The sequence below is a fragment of the Lycorma delicatula genome, chromosome 10 (genome assembly GCF_047948215.1).
Source record: "Lycorma delicatula isolate Av1 chromosome 10, ASM4794821v1, whole genome shotgun sequence".
Classification (NCBI taxonomy): Eukaryota; Metazoa; Arthropoda; class Insecta; order Hemiptera; family Fulgoridae; genus Lycorma; species Lycorma delicatula.
This window is the reverse complement of record NC_134464.1, coordinates 113,426,548-113,441,383: the sequence shown is the minus strand read 5'-3', so window position 1 is coordinate 113,441,383 and position 14,836 is coordinate 113,426,548. Positions and strand designations below refer to the sequence as shown.

Sequence of the window (14,836 nt, the reverse complement as noted above, 5' to 3'; positions counted from 1 at the left end):
CGCTCGCTAGCCTTGTTTAATTAACACAGTAATGTTTTGAGTATTTAAATAATAAATTCAGTAATTATTGCAATTATTTATTATTTAAATAATAAAAACATTACTGTTAATTAGTCGAGGTTAGCGAATGAAGCAAGCTTAGGTTAAATTTGGTTAATTTATAAGCAATAATGTTATATATTTAATACGTAAAATATGTTAATGATCCCGTAAACTTTGAACTATTTTCAAAGTTACAGGATCATTATAGTTATGGTCGATGGACTAATACGTAAGTACCCATTATACGTAAGTAATTACTCTACATCTTTGTAATCTGTTGCAATAAAACTAATAAACTTCTTGTTGAATGATTTCTTATTAAGCTACATTTATCATTACTCATTCTTAATATAAGTAAATTTTTTATATTCAAATATTACTAATAACATCATATTATTTAAAAAATTATAATTAAAATTAAAATTAAAATTTTGCCTTTCATTTCCTTTAAACATGACAAAAGTAATAAATAAAACAATAATTGTATATTTTATTACACAAAAAAAATGTTTGTTTCTAAAAGCAAAAGTATGAATTTCATCTGCATCATCTCCTAGAAGCTGGGATTTTAGACTTTTAAATTAAAATGAGTTCCAACAGAATTAACATTCAGCATTAACAGATCAGAAAATAACCAATTATGTAAGTCTTTATCCAACTAATGGTTCACCATAGTCCACCAAAATGGGTTCCTTTTAGATGGATTTTCAACCATGCTGAACAACATAAATACAAGTCTAACTCACAAGTATTATAGAAGAAGAAATTGTATGTCTCTATGCAAAATTTCTTCAGATAATGTATGTAAAAGATCAGTTTTTCAGAAAACAATTGGTTCTGACAAAGAAAATACATACTTGTTGACATAAGGAGAATAAAATATATTTATTATGCAGTAACCATAGTTGTTAACTTATGCGATCTGTTTCATATGTTACTTTTTCTATAGTATATTCAGTTGTCAGGAGTGACAACTCCTTTATTACAATCAATAATAATTTTATTACGGTTTTTTATTTCTTGTTTTATACAATACAAAAAGAATATACTACTTTTCAAAACTTTTCAATTTTTCTTGAAAAATAAACTAGTTTTTATAATTGGGTTCTTTAAATGTTCTATAAACCAAGGACTAAAATGAAATAATTTCACTTTCATAAAAAAAATACAATTTATATATACAAATAAATAGGTTATCCATACAGATCATTGCAAAGGACAATGCCTGTGTTACTACTCGCCATTCCTGTGTTACAGAGGGACGGCACCTTGAACACCCAAAGAGTTAAATTTGGTCGCCATTCCCATCCACCTAGTATTCAAATCCGTATAACAGTAATGCCTTTACTAGAATTTGAACGTTAGAAAGATCGACTTCCAAATCAGCTGAAGAGTTAACCACTGGACCGACCCCCGGTGGGTTAGAATAACAATAGCTAAAGTAACTAAAGTACACACACTTTTGACAGAAAAATTCATAACTTATTTCTTTGCCATAATAATGAAGTAAAAGAATTAATCTTTTTTTTTTCCGTAAAGAATATCTTTAATTTACAACTTCACGCTCCTTGGGGGTGAAGAAACAATACATATATTAATGTTCAAGGGAGCAAGAGCCTCGGTCTGTGGCTTAAAACCTTCCCTGGTGTAATACAAATGTATCCTGAAAATGTGAAAGCAATCGATCAGTTGGTTCTTCAGAGATTTTTTTAAATGAAATACATCAAAAAACCTTCTCAGTTATGCCCAAAAAACATGGGTAAAAATCTGGTTGCGTTTGATCAAGTGGTTTTTTGTTTATCCCGAACAAACAAAACCCCTTTTCATCTTTATGTAATAGATATAAGAGATCTAAAATAACGAGACAATTTTTTTTGACAACCACTTTAACTATGCACTTTGTCACACTGCACTCTCAACAGTGCTGTAGTTCCTCAATCTCCTTATTCACCTGACTTGAATCCCTGCGACTTTTTCCTGTTCCCGACTTTAAGAAAACACCTCAAAGGACACCATTTTGGAACGGTAGAAAATATTTTTAAAAAATATAACCGACATCTGAAGGATATTCCGGTTCTGAGTTCCAACACTGCTATGAAGAGTAGGAAAACTGTTTGATGCGTTGTATAATATACCAAATAAACTATTTTGAAGATGATACGAGTCCATGTACGTAGAATTGGATTGTGAATAAAAAGTTTTTCTGAACCGGTCTCATTACTTTATTTACAGATCTCATAGATATCAACGGAAACACACATAACTGCAAATAATATTATTATACACAATTCATAATATATTTATTTATAAGTAGCAATATTTAATAGGCTAATGTAGAATTTTCAAGTCTATATAACGATTATTTTCAGATATAGATACAAATGTCATCTGTGAAAACAATAACAGTGAACAGAAAACATCAACCCTACCACAATAAAAGAAGTTTACCGAGCACTCAGTAAGATGAAGAATTAGAAAGCAGCGGGAGAAGATCAGACTTTTGTAGATATCTGGAAACATGCAGGAAGATCAGCAAAATTTGCCCTTCATCAACAGCTTTTCAACATCTTATGACTGTCTGCAGAGAATCCCTACTAAAAATTCTAAGACACCTTGGACTACATACCAAATTAATAAGCATGATAAAATTGATCGTCACAAATACTAAGTTGAAAGTAAAATTCAGAGCTGAGCTCTCAGAACCATTTCAGATCAAAACAGGACTGGACCAAGCCAATGGGTTCTCACTACCATAATTCAACTGTGCTCTAGAAGAAGTAATGAGGGAATGGCTCAAAAAATGCCCCCAAAAGTAAAAATCTGATGCGGTCACCACACGACTTCCTTGCATACCTAATTACATATACACATTTTTACTGCACTTCATTTAAACTTATTTCATTTGAAAGTGATATACGATCCTCCACTTCCTTAATAAAAGTGGACAGTTGCACAGTCGCGGAAATATTACTTATTAGCATCAAATATTTATACAAATATTAATTTATGAAATATTAGGGCAGAATTAAAGTCCCTTTATTACTTGTATTACTACTATATCAGTATTATTCGCATCTTCATGAGTTGCTGATTAATAAAAGTTTCAGATTTCCGGTGTGTCATATAAATAAAAATTAATAATAATTAAAGTATTCCGTTTAGTGAACTCCTGTATACTGGTTATAAATGTTAATTTTTACAGGGTAAAATATTCAGTTTTTATTATTGGATTAGTCGGTGAATAATCAAAAAAAGTAACAATCGTACAGAAACAAAAAAGATAACATGAAGAAATATATCTCAGAAAAATGACAAGAAGATGAATATGAAGAGAAAGAGTTATTAGTCTCTAAACATTAAGAAGCAATAGATTTGGATTATATCACCATATCAGTAATTAAAAATTACACAAATTCATAATGAACCCTTATATTTAATAAATATTTCCTTTAGTCTGGAGAAATATTTTATAACAGTATATTGAAATTTACTGAATTTCATGAAAATGTACTTAAAATAAAAATTGAATTCTTACATTAGTTAATGTAGGAAATCAAAGGTACTGGACTAAAACTTCAAATTAAGAAAAGACACCATCATTTTTACTGGGCTGAATAAATTAACTGCAATTATTTACTCACGAGTATAAGTTGGAATAAGATTTTGTAAAAAAAAAAAAAACTAGCTGGTCAGGGCTCACTTTTCTTACCCAACCGTCTAGCCAGGACCCCCAATGTGCTTCGATATCCTCATGCTTGTGAGAATAATACTGATAAATAAAACTTAAACCTCGTTCAGTTTACAAAAAAATATCATTATATGGTTGGTAGGTAAATTTCTTCAAAGCACAGTTTAGTCAGTACAGGACCCAAACTCTGAGCGATTTGAAGAGTGTGAGTTTCAAAATAGTCAGCCTTCATCTTAAAAATAGTAGTTATATCCATCCATATTTAGTCTGGTTCTTAGTATTACCCTACAAACACCAGTAGGAGGTTATCATATTTTGTTTCTTATTTTTCTTATGAGGCAGGTGCAGCCAGCTGGGTCGGTCGCACTACAGTAACCGTGGCTATTGGTTGAGCTACCAATAGTACACGAACAAATCCCTTAAAAAATCGAAAATAAAAAAAACAAAAAATAGTCTTTAGAAATTAACTGAAGAATAATTGCAAGCCCAAATCTACTTAATATACTGTCCAATCAGGAATGGGAAAAATTTGCAATCATTTTTCAAAATTTTTTAACTTTCTTCATCCCTTTGCAAAAAATATAAAAATTGTTTTTTAGATATTCAGATTATTACACACACACACACATAAGCGCACGTGCCAAAAATCAAGTTGATATCTTCATTTGTTACTGAGAAATGAAAAAAAATGGTAATTTCATTGTACTCCATTTTAACCCTTTAAACCCAGAATTTAAAAAAATCCTTTCTTAATGTGCATTTACACAGTATAAAAAAAAACTTATACAATTTCTCATTAATTTACCTTCACTAGTTTTTGTTGCGCATTGGTAAATCAGTTATCAGTCAATCACGACAAGTTGCTTTATAGGTACAGATTTTCAAAATTTATAGCTGGCTTAGACATGAACCCCAAACCTATGGCACATATGGAGAGTTCAAATAGAAACATACACTGCCTAGAAATACCTCTTTTCCAAAGAAATTTAACAAGGCAGCAAAATACACCGGTTTAAAGTATAAAGATGATTTCATAAAAGGTTCAGATCCTAATTTATCCCCACCAGCAAACTGTTTTATCGAGTAAACACTATCAATTATACAAAATCCGCAAAGCCAAAATCAGCAGAAATCATAAGTCAGTGCACGCATAGGAAGTTTTATAAATGTAAAATGATTTTACATTAGTAAAACGTAGAATGCATTTTACTAGTATGACTATTTCCTAAAATGGTCACAAACTGACCACCAAAAACCGAACTTTAATGTACTTTGTGGATGACTTCTAGTATATGTTTATTAATTCATTTGATGAACTTGAGTTTTATTAAATGACTTCTTAATTTACAAGATTTTTTCTGTCTTAATATCTTTTAAATATGATTATTAATCTGTCTATTGTTTTTATATTTCAGATCGACAATCTGAATAATGTAACTTGCTTGGGAGGAAAATCTACATCAGAATTAACAGTAAATGAAATTTGTCCCATATCTACAGCAGGCGTAATAATTACTATTAGCATTCTTTTGGCTGTTCTTGGGCTCATAGTAGGTCTTCTTATAGCTCTCTACTATCGATATAATCAAGAAATAAACGTTTGGCTTTATGCACATCAGATGTTTCTTTGGCTTGTTACTGAAGATGAACTAGATCGTGATAAGCTGTATGATGCTTTCATAAGTTATTCTCACAGAGATGAAGATTTTGCGATAAAACATTTGGTTCCAGGGCTGGAGAATGGCACCCCGAAATTTAAGTTACATTTACATTATAGAGATTGGATTATAGGTGATTATATACCAAGTCAAATAGCAGTCAGTTGAATATTCACGTAGAACTATTGTTGTGTATAATATTAAAATAAAAAAAGAATTTTAAGTTATCTGTAAGTGTAGCTACTATATTAAAGTTTATAATAAGGCTTCATGTTTTTGTTTGAAAAGTTATTTCCAGATTTAATAAATTATTATTATACTTTTTTATTTTTCACTTAATGTTTCGTGTAGAATTTGCTGTCTTGCAAATTCTGAAAGGAATAACGCAAAAACAGATAGCTGCCTGATATGAAAAAAAAACCCATAAAATCTTTACTTGTGCAGAATTTCATAAAATGTCTCTGCAAGCACGAAACAGTCAAGTCATGAAATTAAAATTGTGTATGAATTGTTTATAAGACAAGGACATAGGGTTAAATAATGTAAGGTTACTAGTCATTGTAAAGTATGTTCTAAAAATCATAACACTCTATTGCATAACCCACAGGATATTCAAGAAATATCAAACCAATCATCAAGTACGACAATTCCTACATCAGTTTCATGCACTTCTCAAATCAAAAACCATAATTTGTCTCAAATTATTTTAGCTACTGCTCTAATTGAAATATCAGACTCTTGTGGCACACCTTGTTGCTCCTGGTTCATCTGTTAACATTATGACAGAAGCTGAAACTCCATCGAAGCTCATGTTAGCGGAATCAATAATGTGAGTACAGTTGCTAATTCACGTGTTAGTACTACAATTAAGTTACAATTCTCTAACTTTCAAAATCAGCTAGACTTTATAGTGCTGTCTAAAGTTACTCAAATGCTACCTAGTTCAACAATTGATACTTCAAAATTGTTTATTCCGCCTAACATATATTTAGCTGACCCATTTTTCTACCAGCCGAACAAGGTTGATGCTCTCATTGGAGCAGAAGTTTTTTATCACCTTCTTTGCGTCGGACAAATACGATTGGCAGATGGGAATCCTATCCTGCAAAAAACTTCCTTAGGTTGGATAATATCCGGAAAGGTACCAGAGTCTTCACATTCGGATGTTCCATCCCTACACTGCTGTCTTGCATCATCAGAAGATGTTCAACAACAAATTGAAAAATTTTGGTCTGTTGAAGAATTGCATTTCAACATGTCCGAATTGAAGTTTCATGATGCCATGAAATGCTGCAAACGGTTGAAAAATGCTGAATACTCTTTGATTATAAAGAAAGGCCAAAATTACAACCAAAGAGTTAGTTATTTACAACTCTTCTTTTGTTTTAAAATAGAAAATGTCTATTTCTCAAAACTATTACTCAGCATTTTCTACATTTATGCGTTAATAGATACTTTCAAGATAATGATTCTGCTTTTGCTATTTTTGCTGTTGAATTCAAAGATTATTCATCCCTATAAGTCTGTTGGTATAATTGTGTTGAGTTAGAATCCAATTTAATCCTTTAAAAAAGGGATTATTTATTATAACTATAATGTAATAGATTTGGATATGATTTCATTGTTCATATGTCATTTAATTTTGTTTTATCACATGGATTTCTTGAACATTTTTAACTTTATTATAAAGTTTATTATAAAGAATGTAAAAACATATCTCTTTCACTACAACAGAAGTTATAATTGAAAAACTGAGAAAAGTGAATCGGTGACTATTGTTGGGCAAAATTTGCACTACCAAAATGAAAATAATAAAAATATTAAGAAATAAAGGAAATTAATTAACTATTAATACTACATAAAAAGGGCACTTTTAATTAAATCCACCCATGTATGAATTTCACGGCATGGACTATAACATGACTAATATGACATGGACATGTAGATGCACAATATGTAATTCAAACTTAGATCATCTAAAATGATAATGTTTACTTTTAACTCTTTTCATACAACAAAAAATGATCAAAATAAAACAGGGAACATTTCCTCCATTTTAAATATATGATATAAACAACACTGTCTATTCTATTCTAAATAGAGTAACCAAAATTAATTTACAGTAGTATTAAATGATGTCTATTTCAAGTTGCAGTAACTCATGTTTCATAGACGTGTCATGAAAAAAAAAATGTAAAGACAGCAAATTCTACACGAAACATTAAGTGAAAAATAAAAAAGTATAATAATAACTTATTAAATCTGGAAATAACTTTTCAAACAAAAACATGAAGCCTTATTATAAACTTTAATATAGTAGCTACACTTACAGATAACTTAAAATTCTTTTTTTATTAAGCACATACTGAAAAAAGTAACAGGAATTGATAATTAATTTAGAAAAGTTATTTTGTAAAGTTAATAAACTAGATACAACTATGAAATTAAATATTTTAAATTACTTTTTTTCTGGGTGGCATGGAGTTAGCCCAAAATATTGCCCAGAAAATAAAACATGTAAAAAACAATAATAAACGATACACTGATTGCACACTTACAGTTTGTGAAATCAAAAACTGTAATTCATTAAGAATTTAATCTCCTAAACAGAGTAGAATAATACAGATTTTAATAAATATTCAAACAGCTAGATCAACAAAAAAATTCAAAAGAAAAACCCACTAATTAAAAAACAAAAAAAATAGTGTTAAATTAAAAAAACACAAAAAAACAAAATGCAAGATTGATAAAAAAATTCTAATTATCATGTAAATAAAACTCATTATAATAATTCTTACTTAAATCTTACAACAACTTGTCTTTTGGATAATGAAGTGGAGGCATCTTGTAAAGTAGACAATTTAAAGCGCTTATAAGTTGTTATACTAAATTCATATCAGATGCCCAATTTTATTAAGTAAACCATAAAACAGAAAGAAATTTAAAGTTACTTCTGGCTTATTAAAAATGAAATAATAAAGTCATGTAAAAATTTTTAATTTCACTTATTACATTTAAATTTTATTGACATATATTACCTGAGAAGCACAAACATTTTGACAACATTGCATAACTAGAAGATATATGTAAAAATGATATTATTTTGCAAAAAAAATTAACTATAACTAAAATAAGAACTTTTATAACCCACATTATATAACCAAGCAATTAAGTACGTTTTCCTAAAGTAAATGCAAATAAAATAACATAACTGACAGTGAAGGTATATTACTTAGCGATAAAAGAATCAACAATTACCATAATAAAAAAAGAAATATATTAAGTTCTAAGTAACTGGTTTATAAAAATTTATTAAAAAAAATTATTTGAATCACATATGATTATTGTAATGTATTATTGTAATTAGAAGACAATAGTTCAAAATTCAGAAAGAAAGAAAAAAATTCTATTCTGATGATCATATTGTGTTATGATAATTATGTTTTTTCTACCTCCTTTTCATAATTTTTAAGTTGCGACTGCATCAATTGCTTAACAATGCTACTTGACAACAACCTGCTTTGATACTGTTACCCATATATATTTGAAATTCTGACTGAAAGCAGTAATGATTTCTAGTTAATTAAGAAAATTATTTTAATGATAATCTGCAAGGTGAATTTAAGCAATTTAGAAAAAAATTGGGAGCGGGTATAATAATGTAGAATTCTAATTAACTATTAAAAAGGAATAAGTAAATAAAACAAAACAACCTAAAAAAACTAATAAAAAGAATGATACTTACTCAATTTTTCTATAATTTCCATTTTTAGAAGTCAACACCAAATTATAAAAAATTAACTTATATAATTTAGTTACTAGCTTCAAAAATTTTAATTTAAATGATTAGAAAAAGATAAATTTTATATCTTAGAACCTTCTTTATGTCGATTTTATTTATTTTTTTAAATTATATAAGCCTACAAAAACTGTTACCTGTAACCAAGCCACAGGCAAGAAAAACTAAACTCAGAAACATAATATTAACAATAATAATAAATATGCAGAAAATAATGTACAAAGTCTGTTAGCAAGTGCTAAGACTATCTAAAATAGAAGACTATGAAGATCTTTTTTGGAATATTTAGGATAAAACTACTTCTAATTTTTTCAGATTACCTCAGGCAATACGTACGTAGAATATAACAATCCAGTATTTTGCAATAATAAAACAATAAAAAACATTTTTAAATGTTTTATAGTCAGTATAATTTCTTGTTTAAAAAATTTTCAATTTAAATTATCTAGAAAAATAAAAAGGATAACTGATATTGTTCTGTTTCATTGTGAGTAGGGTTTGATGAAGCAGAATAAAAATATGTATGGGCTGAATTAAGAATGTAGGTTTTTTTAAAGTTAATAAGATTAAATTATGTATGTGTAAATAAATATCATTATCTGATTTAGTTGAAGCCACAAAATTTGTGGTAATAACACTACTGATAAAATTAAATGCCTTTCAAGGATTCCTGCTGAAAAAATTAAAAGCAGCTAGGTACAACCCCCAATCCCCTATTTCTCTGTTAACCCATATAAAACAGCCAGACGAAATTATCGATTGTTTAATTTAAAATTACTGGTAATTATAAAACAATAACAGGAAACATCCAAAATGAAAAGATTTATGGCTTACTACAATAATAAATAATAACTGAAAAATCTAAACATCAGTATTGTAATTGGTTTTATTATATTATATAATTTTTTTACTTCCCTAGATGTAACCTAACATCATATGAACATTTAAAAAGTTATTTCTTATACACACATACACTCGCATATGAACATACTCGCACACATGTGACTTTGTTAATTAGTTTTAAAGTAAGGATTTATTTTATCATAATTTTGGAATAAAATAAATTATTTGTAAGTAACCCAAAATTGATTGGAACAAGAATATTGTTCAAGTAGGATCCTAAAAGTAAAAACATTACCATATTTCAAATTTCTAAATGGAATCTACATTAAATGTATGAAGTAATTATAGTTAAATAATTATTATTTCAAAGCAGTTAGTGAATTTGTTGCACGGTAGCTTTTTTTTGTAAACTGAAAGCATATTAAGGAGAGGCTAATAACTAATTATGTTTAAATTTCACAAAAAAAAAAAAAAACAGGTAGTATTCATGAGAGAAGTGAAACATAAAAATTAATACTACAGAGCAGGGCCCTAATTTTTATTTATAACGGTCCTTAACGTGATCTAAAATACTGAATTATATTAATGAGAGAAGTGAATTTAAAAAGGTTTGTGCCTCCAAAAGAAGATATCTTTAGTTGTAATTAAATAATACAAAACACTATTAAAAAAAAAAACTTAAAAAAAAAGTAGTAACCAAATAATAAGAAGCAAAAACATAGAACAATATTTCTAAAGGTAACTTAAAAATTGCAGCTTCTTGGATCACAAGGTTGCATTCTTTGGCTTAGACAACTAGCAATTTTTTTGATAAAGAGAAATTTTATATATATATTTTATTAAATTAAATTTTAACCACCAAAACAAAGTTAATAGATAGATAAATTGAAGTTATATAAATTTCAAAAATCAATATTTGCAGGATCCTGCATCTTCAGTCGGTATTAAATTCTATTATCTATTTAATTAAATAAATGTAATTATCAATTATATTAAAACATATTTTTTTAAATCTTTTGTCATTTATTTGAAATTATGTTTTATATTTTGAATAATAGGAAGCGCGGTTTTTCAGTAAAGGCCATTTTCAATTTGCTCCCACTACATGTAGTGGAAAATGGTGCTACTAGTATAGCATGTTAATTTATATCAACAATCATCTGTTTGCAACAACAGGTTAACATTACTCCGGTTAGTTGCTGAGTTTAGCCGTGCTGAAATGAGTGCTACAATAAATAATCATGTGAGTTGTGAAGTACGATCAGTAATTTGTGATCTATTGGTGAAAAAAAATCTGCTACTGATATTCATACAGAAATTGTTGATGTTTACAGACTCGGTGTTATGTGTAAACGTAAAGTTCGCTACTGGTGTCATTTGTTTTGTGGAAGAAGAACAAATGTTCATGATGGAGAACATAATGGATGCCTCTGATTGTCATCACCGATGAATCGACTGAAAATGTGAATGCAAAAATCCATGAAATCAGAAAGCTTACTGCTTCTCAATTATCAACTGAATTTCCTTTTGTTTTTGATCAGTAATTTATGACATTTTAACTGAAAAACTGGGTTACAGAAAGTTGCGTTCCAGATTGATACAAAAAATGTTGACAGAAACACACAAACAAAGACATCTTACTGTACCTCAAATATTTTTGAGACACTACGAAAATGAAGATGGTGATTTATGGAAACACATTGCGACCGGTGATGAAACATGGATACCTTATTCAAATGTTGAAACAAAGCAGCAATCATCATTCCCAAAGCCCAAAAAGTTTATGCAAGAAAGTTCAATGAAAAAGCTTCTGTTGATTTTTTAGGGATATTGCTTGATTGAATTTCTTGAACGTGGAAGAGCTGTTAATGGCAATATATACTGTGAAACGCTTACAAAACTTAAGATGTTCAATTGAAAATAAAAGGCGCAGGAAACTAACCGACAGGATTTTGTTTCTCCATGATAACGCAAAATCTCACACGGCAAACAAAACCACTGAACTGTGACAATTTAATTGGGAAATCTGTGAACATCCACCTTAGAATTCGCATCTTGCACCAAGTGATTATTACCTTTTTCTCCATTTAAGCTTGCATTGCAGAAATTTGAAGTTGTGAAGAATTCCAAAACAAAGTAAATAATTGGTTTAAATCACAAGCAGGAAAATTCTTGAATAATAAAGTTGGTAAGCCGAAATCAAAAATGTATTGTGAATATGTAGCAAAATATTACATATGTGTAAATTTATTTTGTTATAAAAGTTTTTTTTAATTTCTCTTATTTTAATTTTTATATCAAAACAGCCCTTACTTAAAAAAAACATGCCTCATGTAACAAGCATATATGTAAATTTTGCTGTCCAGTACTGTTATGATGTTATCTTTAAAACGTATATTTTACTTTATTCTAATGTCATTATTTCCAAGTTTTAGACTGCATTTTTATTATGTTTTTAATTAAATCATCATGTTCAAAAGCTGATCTGGTGATTCATCATTTTATATTTTTATTTTAAATTTATAAATATAAAATTTTTCAATTATTTTAATCAGTACGTATGTATTTCATATTTGTATATATTTCTATATTTGTATTCTAACAAACGGTCAACTACATTAAATATACTTCTCTTTTGGTTTTGTATGCTGTGTATGTTCTGTAAATCTTTTTTAAATAAGTATTGGTTTTGCCAATACTGGTATTACAGAAGGATGATGAAGATAAATCGGATGGAAAAAGTGTCAAATGAAGTATTTAAGAAATACTTCATTACACCCTCTTAATGGTGATACAAATACAGATAGAAGGGAGAAATTGTAGGGAAGGTCTCGGTTGGAGTTCATAAAACAGATAATGGACGATATGAACTGTGATTCTTACTGGGAGCTAATGATAAAGGCTGATAAGCGAAGAGTGGAGAGCTGCTGCCAACCAGCCTAATGGCTGTTAACCAAAGAAAAAGAAGTATTATTACATTTTTTGGATATACCTCTCAATTTCTCTCTATTACTTTTATTATTGTTATTTTTTTAATATATTTTATAATGCGATTATTTGGATTATATGCTTTTTCTATAATTATTTTTATCATGTACATTAATATTTTTTCTATTATATTTTTGTGTAATTGTATTTTAGGTTTAAGTTATTATTAATCTTTCTGTTATTTTTTTGTTGTTGAATTTTGGTATTTTTATTCTATGTTTTATAGATTTTTTCTATAATTTCACCATCAAAACCAGTAAACATTGCTGCTATTTGTTTAATTTCATATATTTCTTTCATGAATTTATTACTGTTTTTTTGTATAATTAATTGTTCTAAATATCATGTTTTCATATGTATTAATTTTTTTGACCATGGGTGGTTAGAATTTAATGTATTGTAATATTATTTTTGCTGTGGATCTTCTGTAAACTGATGTTTCTACTATATTATTTTGATTTCAATATCTAAAGAATATATTTTTTTGTTACCTTCCATTTAGTACGTAAATTTTAATTGTAATTATTAAGTTTATTTAAAATGATCAAATGTTCATTGTTTAGGGTCGGGTTATATATCATCTACATACCTTATCAACAATAATATTTGGTGTATATTTAATATGCCATGAATTGTGTTCAGTTTGAATTATGCCTAATTTTAATTATGAACTACTTTATTTTCAAAATTTTATATAAATACGAGGTGTGTGAGAAAAGTAATGAGTGTTACCAACACTGTGAGTGATCTGGAAACGCTGCGTCTACCGGTCTGTGCTAGAACCAGGCATTGGCAAAATAAAAAGGTGTTTTGTAGAGCAACTTTCAGGGCAACTACTTAATCAATGGATGATCTACCCTGATAAAAATGCATTGTTCTGGGGCAATTAGGGCATTTCTCTCAAGGTGTCACACTAGGCCTATCGTGGTAAACCATCGTTTACCACTTGTTCCATCACCTTGCACAGGGTACTGGTCAAGGATATACAACGATAACTGGAAGGCATGATTTACCTTTACCAGGTTTCAGTATGGGGATAACCAATGCCTCTAATCAAGAATTTGGAAACACCTGGTCAGAGAAAATGTTGTTATAGATACACAAAAGATGTCATAGTACAATATCGGAGAGGTGTGATAACATACTGAGCCTAATATTATCATTTCCAGGGGAAGTTTCATGAAAATTATTCAGAGCATACTTATTTCATTATAAGAAAAGGATGTGTTTAATTCATTTTGCGAGTTTCCGGTTTCCAATTGTATATTTTCTACCTGCAACTTTATATCTCACAAACTCAGGGCAGTACGATGATGTAAGTGAAACTGCTCTAAATGACCTTCCAAATATGGTTGGTACATCAAAAGGTGCAGTAACAAGGTTATCGCCACTTTGCAGTCCAATCGACTGCAATGACTACCGATCCAAACATGGTTCGAACCTTTCTCCATGCAACAGATGATGATGGTGTTATACGAGAAATGAATTTGACGTAATTCAACCAAGATTTTAGCTTAGCACACCTAAACACTCTATGAAAAACGCCTCTTATGATGCAGAAGGCGCAAAGAAATTTAATTGTCGGTCTTCGATTAAAATTACATAAAGCCCTAAGCCAGTCCCTTAGTGCAGGACTGCAGTCATCATCCCATCAAGGAACAGCAGGTTGCCTTGGCTTTCCAGATGTTAATTAGATGAATTCATTGGCACTATCGAGATTTGGGTGTGTAACCTTCACAAATTGGTGAATCGCACTACTGTTCTCGTCATAATCGCTAAAGGAATCCTTGAATCAGGGCCAGTTCACTTTCTAAACTA

The 14,836-nt window shown here is 29.1% G+C and overlaps 1 protein-coding gene across 1 annotated transcript in view; it reads right to left on the bottom strand.

The window, feature by feature from the left end:
- LOC142331756 (tripeptidyl-peptidase 2-like) overlaps positions 1-14,836 on the bottom strand; it is a 79,653-nt gene that overhangs the window by 32,739 nt on the left and 32,078 nt on the right. The gene's annotated exons all lie outside the window — the stretch shown is intronic.